At 45.7% G+C, this 14234-nt stretch overlaps 1 protein-coding gene across 8 annotated transcripts in view; it reads left to right on the forward strand.

The window, feature by feature from the left end:
- The window catches only part of LOC140210964 (plexin-A1-like), a 464700-nt gene that overhangs the window by 276138 nt on the left and 174328 nt on the right, over positions 1 to 14234 (forward strand). The window lies entirely within an intron of this gene.

Below are 14234 nucleotides of genomic sequence, written 5' to 3' on the forward strand. Positions count from 1 at the left end.
TCTTGAGACAACACTTGGAGTATTGTGTGCAGTTTTAGCTCCTTATTTTAGAAAGGATATACTGACTTTGGAGAGGGTTCAGAGAAGATTCACGAGAATGATTTCAGAAATGAAAGGGTTACCGTATGAGGAACGTCTGGTATCTCTTGGGCTGTATTCCCTGGAGTTCAGGAGAATGAGGGCGGGATCTCATAGAAACATTCCAAATGATAAAAGGCATGAACAGAATAGATATGGCAAGTTATTTCCCATGTTAGGGGATTCTAGGACAAGAGGGCACGACTTCAGGATTGAAGGACATCCTTTTAGAACTGAGATGCGGAGAAATTACTTTAGTCAGAGGGTGGTAAATCTGTGGAATTTGTTGCCATGAGGGACTGTGGAGGCGAAATCATTGGGTGTATTTAAGGCAGAGATAGATGGGTTCTTAATTAGCCAGGGCATCAAAGGGGATGGGGAGAAGGCAAGGGAGTGGGGATGACTGGAAGAATTGGATCAGCTCGTGATTGAATGGCGGAGCAGACTCGATGGGCTGAATGGCCTGCTTCTGCTCCTATATCTTATGGTTTTATGGTTAAATACCAGAGATTCTTCAGGTACTGGAAATCTTCAGCAACACACACAAAATGCTGGAGGAACTCAGCGCTCAGTGAGTTCTTCAGCATCTATGGAGGGGAATAAACAGTTGATGTTTCAGGTTGAGCCCCTTCGTTCGGGCTGGTAAGGAAGAGAGAAGAATAAGAAGGATGGATTGAGGGGAAAAAGTATAAGTCAGCAGGAATAGGGGAGATCAGTTGAGGGAGAAGGTGAGTGGGTTGGAGAAGCAGATAATGAGGGAAGCTGGGAGGTGTGATACGTGGAAGAGGTAAAGGGCTGAATGAGAGGACAGTAGACCATAGAATAATGGGAAGGAGGAGGGGCGTAAGAGGGAGGAGAAAAAAATAGAGGGAAAAGAGGCGGGAGAAGCAGTCAGTTGAACACAGGTAAATGGAATCCTCACTGGGCCCAAACAGGAAGACCTGGAAGTGGAATTGGAAGCCATGTAGCACAAGATGGCAGTGGGGACAAGTTCCCAGGAAGGACATGTGGCTGTAATAGTGAGTCTGGGTGAGCACATAGTCTAAGAACCAGAAGGCAACAGAGATCACAGAGGGGGAGCAGTGCGAGAGTGTCTCACTGAACTTCTGTTGGAGTATTGTGTTTGCACTTGACAAAAGATGTGAAGGCTTTTGAAAGGGTCTCCTTCTTCTTCTTGGACACTTAGCTCCTAGTGGAGCATAGGCCATTGGTGATCTGTCTCCATCATCCAAAGCCCATGGTGTGGTTGGAGACATCAATGTTTCTGGAATCCATTGCATCCACTGTACAGGGGATTGGCCCGGTACAGCATCACCAGAGCCCTGCTGGCTGGCCTTACCTGTTTCCACCTTTCGTGATGGGGCACTGATCTCAAAAACAGAAGCAGATTTGTAATCACAAATAGTGCAAAAAGAAGGACTAATGAGGTAGTGTTACAGGTTCGTGGACCGTTCAGAAACCAGACGGCAAAGTGAAGAAGCTGTTCCGGAATTACTGAGCAAGGGTCTTCAGGCTCCCGTACCTCCTCCCCGATGGTGGTAACGCAAAGAGGGCATGTCCCAGATGGTGGGGTCCTTCATGATGGGATTCAGGGATGAGCAATTGGTTATATGGAAAGACTGCTCGGGGTGGGTGGGGTCTTTGATTACGCTGACCGCTTTCCTGAGGCAGTGAGAGGCATTGACAGATTTCATGGAGGGCAGGCTAGGTTTGTGTGATAGGCTGAGCTCTGTCCACAGCTCTCTGCAAAATGTATACAGAGGTGTTTGTGTTTCTCAGGAACAGTTGCGTTAACATTAAACAGGATTGGAACCCGTATCTCATTCAGGAAATGGATTACCTCTCTTTATAAAACTGTGTTGCAAAGGTTAATTGCCTGGCATTTAAACTGAAGAGCAAGCCATCATTACGTTCGAAGGGTGAAGTGTTTTGAGAAATGTCTCTCTGAGGTCAGAAACAAGCAACTTCCAGGGGCCAATCAATTCTTAGGGCTAGCTTTTGTTTTCTGTCACTGCACACAAAATCTGCAGAAAGAATTTGCAAAAATTTAAAAAAAAAACAGCTAGCTTTGTGTGTTGCTAAGAAGGATTTCATTTAAGGCACAATCAGCATTCTTATAATTTATTTATTGATTGAGACAGAGAGCGGAATAGGCACTTGCGGCCCTTCGAGCCTCACTGTCCAGCAACACCTGATTTGACCTTAGCCTGGTGATGGGAGTTATTAATGTTGGATGCCGCCTTTTTGAGGCATTGCCTTTTAAAGACGCCCCTGCTGCTGGGGAGGCCAGGGCCCATGACGGAGCTGGCTGAGTTTACAAACCTCTGCAGTGTTTTGCTATCCTGCACAGTGACCCCTTCATACCAGATGATGCAATCAGTTAGAATGCTGTCCATGGTACACCTGCAGAGAAATTCGCAAGAGTCTTTGGTGACGTACCAAATCTCCTCAAATGCTTAACAAAATATAGCCTCTGCATGCCTTCTTTGTCATTGCATCAGTATTTTCAGTCAGGGGGAGGAGATCTTCAAACTCGCCAGGCCTGTATGTGACTCCAGTTTGGTCGTTCGTTAACATCTCTCCAAGTTGAACCATCACTCCTGGGGCATTCGAGGACGTGCAGTGGATACAGGTCCTGGGCAGTGATGACCACCTGCTGGACCTAAATGAAGAGATGGTTTAGATTACGAATGATCTTCAGGTGGAGTGATCTGTGTCGGCTGCACAGTGCAGTTGGAAGAAACCAAAATATATCAGGCAGGTCGATGCAGGGTTAATGACTATCATTTCCTCTGGGGTAACAGCTGATACCGTGTATCTGGGCGGTTATCAGTGTTGGTAGACAATACATATCCTTGAGAGATGGCCTTGTCTCCAAGAACATGATGCAGTTCAGCAAAATCTCTGGACACCCTCTGCTTTACAGGAACAGATTACCAGTGTAAATGCTTCTAATCTCGGGAAGGCACAGCTTTCTTTTGGACCATTATTTTTCTGCACCCCCCACCCTTTCCAGTTTCTCACTGTTCCAACCTTGGACTCATCCTGTAGCTGTCTCTGGGGACTACAGCCATTGGGGTGCGGGGTTGCCAGTATCCCCAAGGCTTGACCAGGATGGCAGGGGACAAATGGAACTGTAAGCAGGTTCTGTAGGTCAAGCTAAGCTAAGTTATCGCCTTGTGCATGAGTACAGAGCAACAAAAAACTTACTTGCATCACAGGCACACAGATACAGGCAGCACACAGAATATAAATGATATAACAATCATACACCAAATGACTGTGCAAAAGGAGGACGTTAGTGTAGGGGTTCCCAACCTTTTTTATGCCCTGGATCAGTACCATTAAGTAAGGGGTCCGTAGACCCCAGTTTGGGGACCCCTACCTTAGTGCAAGATCAAAGACATAATCGGAGACAAATCCATGGTAGTGCAAGAAGTGGTCTGTAGTTTTGTGTTGCTGAAGTTAGGTTCAAGTTGTGTTCAAGAACCAGATGGTAGAAGGGATGTAGCTGTTCTGAACCTCATGGTTGTGTACCTCCTACTCAACAGTCAAAGTGAGAAGAGGTTGTGACCCAGATGGTTGAAATCCTTGATGATAGATGACATCTTGAGGCAGCACATCTTGTAGTTCATAGAATATAGTACAGCACTGTACAGGCCCTTCGGCCCACAATGTTATGCTGACCTTTTAACATACCCCAAGATCAATCTAACCCTTTCCTCCTACACAGCCCTCCATTTTTCTTTCATCCATGCACCTATCTAAGAGTCCCATGGCACTTGCCTGAGGAAGAACAGATTGATCTTGGTGGTTTGGTACAATGTTTAATCTCTTTGGATGGACAACACCTCATATTCCGTCCAGGTAGCCTCTAACCTGGTGGCACGGACATTGATTTCTCCTTCCAGTAAAATTTTTCCCCTCCTCCCTTCCCTCTTCTATTCCCCACTCTGGCATCTTACCTCTTCTGCTCATCTGCCTATCGCTTCCCTTGTGTCCCTGCTCCTTCCCTTTCTCCCATGGTCCATTCTCCTATCCTATCAGATTCCTTCTCCTCTAGCCCTTTACCTTTCCCACCCACCTGGCTTCAGCTATCACCTTCGAACTAGCCTCCTTCCCCTCCCCCCACCTTTTTACTTTGGCATCTTCCCCTTCCTTCTCAATCCTGAAGAAGGGTCTGGGCTTGAAACGTCGACTGTTTATTCCTTTCCATGGGTGTTGCCTGACCTGCTGACTTCCTCCAGCATTTTGTATGTATTCCTCTGGATTTCTGGCATCTGCAGAATCCCTTTTGTGTTCATGATTTAATCTTCTGCCATGCTTCCAAGAGAAAAGAAGAGTGAGGAATGATACCAATTGTTTCAAGATACGAGGCCAGTCATTAAAATCCATCATGCATAAAAATGTTCTCCCACGCAGTGTGGTAAGACTCTGGAATCCTTTGCCCAGAGGCTTGTGGAGATTGGATCATCGGAAGTATTTAATGCATATGGAACATAGAACAATGCAACATAATACAGGCCCTTCGGCTCACAATGTTGTGCTGACCTGTTAAAAGTCTGATACCAGAGTGTGTGCTTTTAAGTGAGAAGGAAGTAAGTTCACAGGAGAAGTGAGTCTGAGCATTGGGTGCCTGGAATCTGCTGCCCGGGGTGGCAGACCGATGGCAGAAACATTAGAGACCTTTACGATAGACACATGAATCAGAGAAAAAGGGAAGGATATGGACATTGTGTAGGCAGAAGAGTTTAGTTTGGTTGGCCATTGGATTACTAATTTAATTGGTTTGGCACAACGTTAGAGGACCAAAAGGCCTGTCCCTTTTCTGTGTTCTATACAAAACTAATTTGGATTTTGTCTCTCCTCTGTACAACTGCAGTGAGACTTCACGGTTCTTAGACTCCAGCCCCCTTGAGGTAAAAATCTGTATCCCATTAGCCTCCACTATCAACTGCTGCACCTCAGGTCACAGTGACGGACAGTGTGAGAACAGGCCCATCAGCCTATTGACTCCGTGCTGACCCACATTGCGAATCTACATGTTGCTATTTGCTTGTGTAATTGAGTGATGGAGTCACACTGCATGTAAACACACCCTGCGGCCAAACTGCTCTGTGCCGACCAAGACGCCTCATCCAAGTTAATCCCAATTATCCACATTTTTCCCATCTCTCTCTAAGGGTTCCCTATCCATGTACTGATGCAAATGCCGTTTAAAAGTACCCATCTCTACCACTTCCTCCGGCAGCTTGTTCCATATGTTCTCCACCTTCTGAGTCAAAAAAAAGTTGTCCCTCAGGTTCCTATTAAATCTTTCCTTTCGTAACCTATCCCATTCCCATTCCCTAGATCAGGGGTTCCCAGCCTTTTTTTATGCCATGGACTCTTACCAATAACAGAGGGGTCTGTGAACCCCTGGCCGAGATCCTATCCTTCTGTCTCTTGACCATATAAGAGCCTCTTAAACATACACGCTGTGGCCGTTTCATTAGGTACAGGAGTGGAACCCGGCATGGTCTTCTGCTGCTGTAGCCCGTCCACTTCAAGTTTCAATGTGTTGTGCGTTCAGAGATGCTCTTCAGCACACCACTGTTGTAACGTGGGTTTACCTGAGTTACTGTCACCTTCCTGTCAGCTTGAACCAGTCTGGCCATTCTCCTCTGACCTCTCTCATTAACAGGGCACTTTCACACACAGATCTGTTGTTCACTGGATGTTTTTGTTTTTCACACCATTCTCTTCTTCTTGATATTTATTGCTTATGTATTTACTATTATCATTTGCTTTTTTCATTTTTGAATTTGCAGTTTCTTTGCCTGCCCTGTTGGGTACAGTCTTTCATTGATTCTGTGACATTTTGTGTAATTACTGTGAATGCCTGCAAGAAAATGAACCTCTGGGTTATATATGGTGACATATGTACTTTGATGATAAATTTACTTTGAACTTTGTTGTGTGTGAAAATCTCAGTTTCTGAGATACTCAAACCACCCTGCCTGGCACCAAGAATCATTCCACAGACAAAGTCATTTGGGTCACATTTCTTCCCCATTCTGATGTTTGGTTTGAACAGCAACTGAACCTCTTGACCATGTCTGAATGCTTTCATGCATTGAGTTGCTGCCACATGATTGGCTGATTAGATATTTGCATGAATGAGCAGGTGTACAGGTGTACTTGATAAAGTGGTCACCGAGTGTAGTAATTGCTTCTGATGTCACTACCTCTTCTGGCAATACTTCCTGATATCAAACAATCTCCGTGCAAAACAACTTACCTCTTAGATCTCATTCCATAAGACATAGGAGCAGAATTAGGCCATTCAGCCCATTGAGTCTGCTCTGGCATTCCATCATGGCTGATCCTGGATCCCATTCAACCCCATACATCTGCCTTCTCACCATAACCTTTGATGCCCTGACTAATCAGGAAACTGCAGTCCGTGGCAGGGCATTGCACAGATTCACCATTCTCTGGCTAAAAAAAATCCTCATCTTTGTTCTAAAAGGCTACCCCTCAATTTTGAGGCTGTGTCCTCAGTTCTGGATAACCCCCACCATAGGAAACATTCTCTCCTCATCCACCCTATCTAGTCCTTTCAACATTTGATAGGTTTCAATGAGATGCCCATGAATTCTTCTAAATCCCAGTGAATACAGGCCCAAAGCTACCAAAAGCTCCTCATATGTTAACCCCTTCATTCCTGGAATCATCTTCATGAACCATCTCTGGACTCTCTCCAATGACACGACCTCCTTTCTGAAATACGGAGCCCCAAACTGTTGACAATACTCCAAGTACGGCCTGACCAGTGTCTTATAAAGCCTCAGCATTGTCTCCTTGCTTTTATATTCTATTCCTCTTGAAATAAATGCCAACATTGTATTTGCCTTCTTTACTACAGACTCAATCAGTAAACTAACCTTCTGGGAATCTTGCACGAGGACCCCCAAGTCCCTCTGCACGTCTGATGTTTGAACTTTCTCCCCAGTTAGATAATAGTCCACACTATTGTTCCGTTTTGCAAAATGCATTATTGTACATTTCCCAACACTGTATTCCACAACCTCATACCGTGTTGCTTTTATTACCTGCGTGCTGGCTTTCTGTGTTTCATGTGGGAAGGCTCCCAACATCCCTGTAGCTTTCCGCCATCTTTCCCCATTGAAATATAGTAGCCTTTTTTCCCAAGTAAGTAATTTCATATTTCTCATATTGTGCTCCTTTTGCCAGCATTTTGCCCACTCACTTAATCTATCAATATCTTTGTAAACTGTTTGTACGCTTTACACAGCATGAGTTCCCACCCACCTCTGTATCATTTGTGAATTTGGCTTCTCTCTCTTTCTATATCTTTGTCTCTATCTCCTTCTCTCTCCCGCTCTTCCTCTACCCTTTTCTCCTTCTCTACTCTCTCTCGCGCACACTCCCACATTCTCTCTCATTCTCTCTTCATATTTGCCTCTGTTTCTCTTTTTTTCCCTCTTCCTCCATGTCTCTCTCTCCTACTGACTCTCTCTCTCTCTCTCTCCCTGCCTCTCACCATCTCTCTCTCCTTCCCTGTCTCTCCCTTTGCCTATCTCCTCCTTCTCCTCTCCGTCACCCTCTGATGTTGGAATCTGGATTGACTACCTGGATGCTCAGCAGATCAAGCAGCTCCTGCGGAGGAGACATGGACAGTCGACATTTCAGCTCGAGACTCTTCAGCCTGAAACAGTTGTCCATTTCCCTCCCTTTTGACCTGAAACATTGACGGTCAATTTCCCCCCTCAGATGGTGCCTAACATGCTGGGTTCCTCCAGCACCTAACATCTTCCTCTGTATTCATCTCATTTTGGGATCTCCAACACCATAAGCACTTATCTTGCAAATCACTGTTCTAGTACAGCTTTGTCGAAAACCTTTCTAGAAAAATCCTGAAACAAAGGGAGGTGACCCTTCACCTGTCCTTATGACTTGCCCTTTATTTCTGGTTCCCAGTCTTCACTTGCTCAAACTTTCATCCCACTATCCCACCCACCGCCTTCTTATTTTGGCTTCTTCTCTCTTCTGATGAAGGGTCTCGGCCTGAAATGTCAACTGTTTATTCCCCTCCATTGATGTAGAGCTCCTCTAGCATTTTGTGTGTGTGTGTGTGTGTGTGTGTGTGTGTGTGTGTTGGCCAAGGCCAGCTGCCCTGTGTGAAGTGTTGTTTTCAAATTAGAATCCCTTGCATTAAAGCGGCCTCTCCTTGGGGAGAAGCTGATGTTTTCCAAAGGTCAGGCGTTAACAAGGATGCTGCAATTAAATCCACATGACCCTACAGTCTCTATTTTCCCTTCAAAACATTCATTAAAATATCAAGCCTTCGGGAAGAAGGGTAAAAAAATATGACAGCGCAAATATTGAACACAATGGAGCCGCTCAGTAATGTTGCTCCTGACCACATACATGTGCAGAGAGATTAATTTATATTTTTATCTTTCTCCTCTCATTCTTGGCTCCTTTGAGCTGCTAAAGCAGTGACTCACTACTTGTAAAGTTCAGTCGCTATGGAAAATGTCCCAAGTTTTCAGTGATTTTTTTAAAAATCCCTCTGCTAAGTATCCATTCCAGGCAGGCAGGCGATGTCTAGCTGCTCACCCACCACAGGCATCACACTCTGAGGATGCCTGATCCAACGTCTGCTGGTGAACCCATGACTACTTTGCAACACACACAAAATGCTGGAGGAACTCTGCAGGTCGGGCAGCCCTCTGGTATGTGGGGGGAGGGGGGCTACTGCACAAGATCGAAGTAAGTTGCAGAAAGTTGTAAAGTTGGTCAGCTCCATCATGGATACTAGTCTCCATAGTATCCAAGACATCTTGAAGGAGCAGTGCCTCAGGAAGGCGGCATCCATCATTAAGGACCCCCATCACCCAGGACATGTCCTGATCTCATTGCTACCATCAGGAAGGAAGTACAGGATCCTGAAGGCACACACTCAATGATTCAGGAACAGCTTCTTCCCCTCTGCCATCTAATTTCTGAATGGACATTGAACCAATGAACACGACTTCACTATTGTTTTTTATTTATTTCTATTTTTGCACTGCTTACTTTAACTTAACTATTTAATATACGACCCGGCTGGTGGCGTAGAGGCATCAGTGTCAGACTTCGGGGCGAAAGGTCCCGGGTTCGAATCCAGCTGGCTCCCCTGCACGCTTTCCATCCGTGCTGGGTTACGAGCTGGTGATCCCTTTGGAAACTCACCCGGCAGAAGGCAATGGCAAACCACTGCTATAACTTGCCTCGTACACGGTTCCCCACTACATCAGAGAGGTGTGGGGGGAAATCGTCCACTAACTGGAGAAACTCCGGATGTGACGTACCTTTCCTTTTATTTAATATACAGATATATATAGATTAGATTAGATTATGAGGATATGCAGTCCTCTTTTGTTGTCATTTAGTAATGCATGCATTAAGAAATGATACAATGTTCCTCCGGAATGATATCACAGAAACACAAGACAAACCAAGACTGAAAAACTGACAAAAACCACATAATTATAACATATAGTTACAACAGTGCAAAGCAATACCATAATTGCATTAAGAATAGACCATTGGGCATGGTAAAAAAAAAGTCTCAAGGTCTCTTGAAAGTCCCATCATCTCACGCAGTCAGTAGAAGGAAGAAAAACTCTCCCTGTCATGAGCTTCCAGCACCGCAAACTTGCCGATGCAGCACCCTGGAAGCACCCGACCACAGCCGACTCCGAGTCCGTCCGAAAACTTCGAGCCTCCGACCAGCCCTCCGACACCGAGCACCGGGCACCATCTCTGCCGAGCGCTTCGACCCCAGCCCCGGCAACAGGCAATAGGCAAAGCCGAGGATTCGGGCCTTCCCCTCTGGAGATTCTCGATCGCGCAGTAGCAGCGGCAGCGAGGCAGGCATTTCAGAAGTTTCTCCAGGTGTTCCTCCGTGCTCTCACGTCTGTCTCCATCAAATCAGGATTGTGCACGGCCCCTAGTTAACAAATACCGATATCATTTCGGAGCGGCCGCGCGTGCTGCGTCGCGCTGCCATCTTCTCCTCCCCTCCAATACAAATTGTAATTAAGCTTTTTTCTACAAAGTTTGTACATTTATCATATATTGCATCGTACTGCTGCCACAAAGTTAACAAACTTCACCACATATGCAAGTGATAATAAACCCGATTCTGATTCTATCAATGGAAGTGAAGAAACAGTCGATGTTTTGGGCAGAGAACCTTCGTCAGGACTGAAAAGGAAGGGGGAGGGTGGTGGGAGGAGCCAGAATGAGAAGATGGAGTGATGGGGAGGAATGCTAGATAGGGGAAACTGTGTGAGGGAGAAGGTAGGTGGGATGAGCTGAGAAACTGGGAGTTGATACATGGAAGAAGATGGAATCAGACAGAAGATGATAGTGGACTCTGGAAAAAAGGGAAGGAGAGGAGGCACCAGAAAGAGGTGATGGGCAGGTGAGAAGAGAAGGGGAAAAAGGGGATTCAGAATAAGGAATGTGAAAGGGGGGGAGGGGGGAGATGGATAAATTGATCTTCATATCGTCAGGTTGGAGGCTGCCCAGATTTTGCTCCTCCAACCTGAGAGTGGCCACATCATGACCTTAGAGGAGGCCGTGGACTGATATGTCAGATTGGGAATGGGAGGTGGATTTAAAATGCATAGCCACCAGTAAATCACCTGGTCTCACCTATCACCTGTAAATCACCTGGTCTCACCTATCACCTGTCCTCTCCCCACCTTCTTATTCTGGCTTCTTCCTTCTTCCTTTCCAGTCCTGATGAAGGGTCTTGGCCAGAAACATTGACTGTTTATGTGCATACAGTTACAGTAGATTGATAAATAAGTAGATCATGAATAAATAAATACATAATGTTAAAGAGGAATAGTGAGGTTTCTTTGTCCTGTCCCTTTCCTTTCCAGTCCTGATGGAGGTTCTCAGTCTGAAATGTTAACGATTCCTCTCTATAGATGCTGCCTGACCTGCTGAGTTTGTCCAGTATTTTGTGTGTGTTGCTCTGGATTTTCAGCATCTGCAGAATCTCTTGTGTTTATAAGTTACTATTTGGCACTACTTATTTATTTTTTTCATTTCTCATTGCAACATTGCTTCTGTTACGTCTTGCACTGCTTTGCTGCTGCAAAATGACAAATTGCATGACATCCTGTATGCAGTGATAATAAATCTGGTTCTCATTCTGAAAGAGTTGACACAGAGTTTAAAAAACATATCTGGTAATTGAGTTCAAGAGCCGTGTGGTAATATTGCAGTTCTATAAAACTCTGGTTAGACCACAGTTGGAGTATTGTGTTCAGTTCTGGCCACCTCATTATAGGAAGGATGTGGAAGCTTTAGAGAGAGTGCGGAGGAGATTTATCAGGATGCTTCACAAACAAGAGAAAATCTGCAGATGCTGGAAATCTGAGCAACACACACAAAATGCTGGAGGAACTCAGCAGGCCAGGCAGCATCTATGGAAAAAAGTACAGTCGATGTTTTCAACCCGGAATGTCAACTGTACTTTTTTCCATAGATGCTGCCTGGCCTGCTGAGTTCCTCCAGCATCTTGTCTGTGTTACCAGGAGGCTGCCTAGATTGGGGAGCACGCCTTCCAAGTGAGCTGGGGCTTTTGTCTTTGGAGAGGAGAAGCAAGACCTGATGAAGAGGCTTGGCTTGAAGTGTCGACTGTGTTCCTCTCCCTGGATGTGCTGAGTTCTCCCAGTGTTGTGTACCTATCTGACAATAAGTAACTGATGTACTAGATGAGAAGGATGTCATAGAGGGGTGGAATTACTCGGTATGAAAAGAGACCCTTTGGATCATCGAGGCTGTGCTGACCATTCAACCACCAACTTCTTGTAAACCTTTTCCACCTGACAAGTATCAGAAATACCGAACGAGAAGGACGCCAAAGTGCCTCAGCGCAGCAAAATGACCTTCGGCCCATAATTGCTGTACTGACCATTTAAGCACCCCTTTACACCAATTCTACATTTATCCCATTAAGTTCTCCCTACACTGCCCATAATTGCACCCCCCACCCACCAGATTCCTCTTCTTCTTCGTCTAAGGCGGTTTAAACAGTATTAAGGCGCTTTACCGTCACCTTCTGAAGTGTGGGTCAGGATATCTACATCCTGTATATTTATATTTGTATCGAGTCTATAAAACAGACCTGCGCTCTTAACAAACTGCACTGTATATTTAAAGCAGAGTTCAAAAGTTCAAAATAAATTTATTATCAAAGCACACACGTGGTCACAGGGGAAACGTGTAAACTCCACACAAGCAGCGCCCCGAGGCAGGATAGAAGCCAGGTTTCTGGAGCTGTGACGCAGTGGCTCTGCTGTCCCTGTGAATCACAGGTCCCACCGTCCCTTTGACCCCAGTGCAGCCTGCCTGGCTGCTAGGCTGTGGAGACCCAGGGAATTGGCCTCAGTGCCACTCAGCACAGGAGTGGGGAGTTCCTTCCATGTGCCCCCATTGGAAGGGCGATAAGTTTAAATTTAGAAAAAAATTAGAAGTGATATTTTTGATCCTTCGGTTAAATTTGAAGAAACTTGGAAACCTTTTATGCAACATTTTCATATGATGTAATCTGACCTTTCCGAATCTTTTTTTTAACTTAAATTATATGAATAGAGGAGCGGAGTTGACGACATTACTGAACGTGTCGGATTCAAGATATTGGTCTAACCCTGTTTTGTTTTGTTTCTTTTTGGGTTTTTTTTTTCTTTTTCTTTTGGGGATTTTTCTTTGTTTATATATATATATTTTTCTTTTTATTTTTTTTATGACTAATTTCATTATGAGTTTGGAAGTCTATTATACCTATGTTACTTAAAATCCTTTTTGTATATGCTTATTAAGATTATTCCAATCTCTTTGTATCAACTTTGTTATTGAGTTTATAATTTTGAAAATTAATAAAAAGGTTTAAAAAGAAAGAAAGGAAGGAAGGGCAATGAAGTGCCTCTCACTTCTGAGGCGGAGTTTGCAGACCCCAAACTCCGCTCACTCTCTGGAGCACTGAGCAAAGAGCTGATGGTGCCGAGCTGTCAGGGGTGTGATCTGCCCATTGAGATGTGGGCTGTAGGGCTCGTGAGTGAGCAGTCTGATTCCATTTCAACGCAGAGTAGGCGTGCTGTATTACCGCCCTTGCTAATACTTACCCAACATTTCACATCCCGTTCCTTATACCCCGCTACATGTGGGGGCTTTCTGTGCGCTCTCTGCTCAGGCACAGAACAGAACAGGTGGGTACTTGGACCAGGAGCTGGCTGGTATCCGGTTGCCATGGATACCAAAACCTCTCAAACCATGACATTGTAGAACGATCTGACCTGAATAATGATCCAATACACAGTTCTGGAATTCCTTCCCTGACCCTCTTTTTATCTCTCTCTTGTTGTCTGTCTCACTCAGTCTCTCCCTCACTCTTCTTCCCTTATCTCTCGCTCTGTCTCTCTCTCTCACCCTCTTTTTCTCTCTCACTGTCATCAGCCCCTCTCTCTCTCCCCCTCCACCTCTCCCCCTTCCCCCCTCCCCTTCCCCCTCCTGCTCCTCCTCGCCCCTCTCCCCTCTCCCTCTCTCCCCCTCTACCACTCTCCCCTCTCTCCCCAGTTCTCCCTCCTCTACCCCACCATCCTTCTCCCTCTCCCTCCCTCCCCCTCCCCTATCTCCCGCCTCCCCTCTTCCCCTCCCATCCCCCCTCACCCCCTCCCCTCTCCCTTCGCCATTCCCTCTCACTCCTCTCCTCCCCATTCCTCTCCCCTCCCCCATTCCTTTCCCCATCCCCCTCCCTCTCCCCCTCTCCTCCCTACTCCCTCTCTCCCCCCGCTACCTCTCTCTTGTAGGTGAAAGACGAAGAGGGCCGAAGTAAAAGGAATCTAACAATGAGAGAGGACAGTGGACCGTGGGGACTTTTCTTCACTTCCCCTGGCCTCATTGACCTACCCATAACTTCCCTCTAGTTCCCCTCCTCCTCCATTTTTTTCCATTGGTCCACTCTCCTCTCTTAACAAATTCCTTCTTTATCCCTTTACCTCTTCCACCTATCACATCGCAGCTTCTTACTTCATTCCCTCTCTCAAACCCACATGCCTTCCCCCTCACCTGACCACCCTTCGGCTTGT

Source organism: Mobula birostris, chromosome 16 (genome assembly GCF_030028105.1).
Source record: "Mobula birostris isolate sMobBir1 chromosome 16, sMobBir1.hap1, whole genome shotgun sequence".
In the NCBI taxonomy this organism is placed as follows: domain Eukaryota; kingdom Metazoa; phylum Chordata; class Chondrichthyes; order Myliobatiformes; family Myliobatidae; genus Mobula; species Mobula birostris.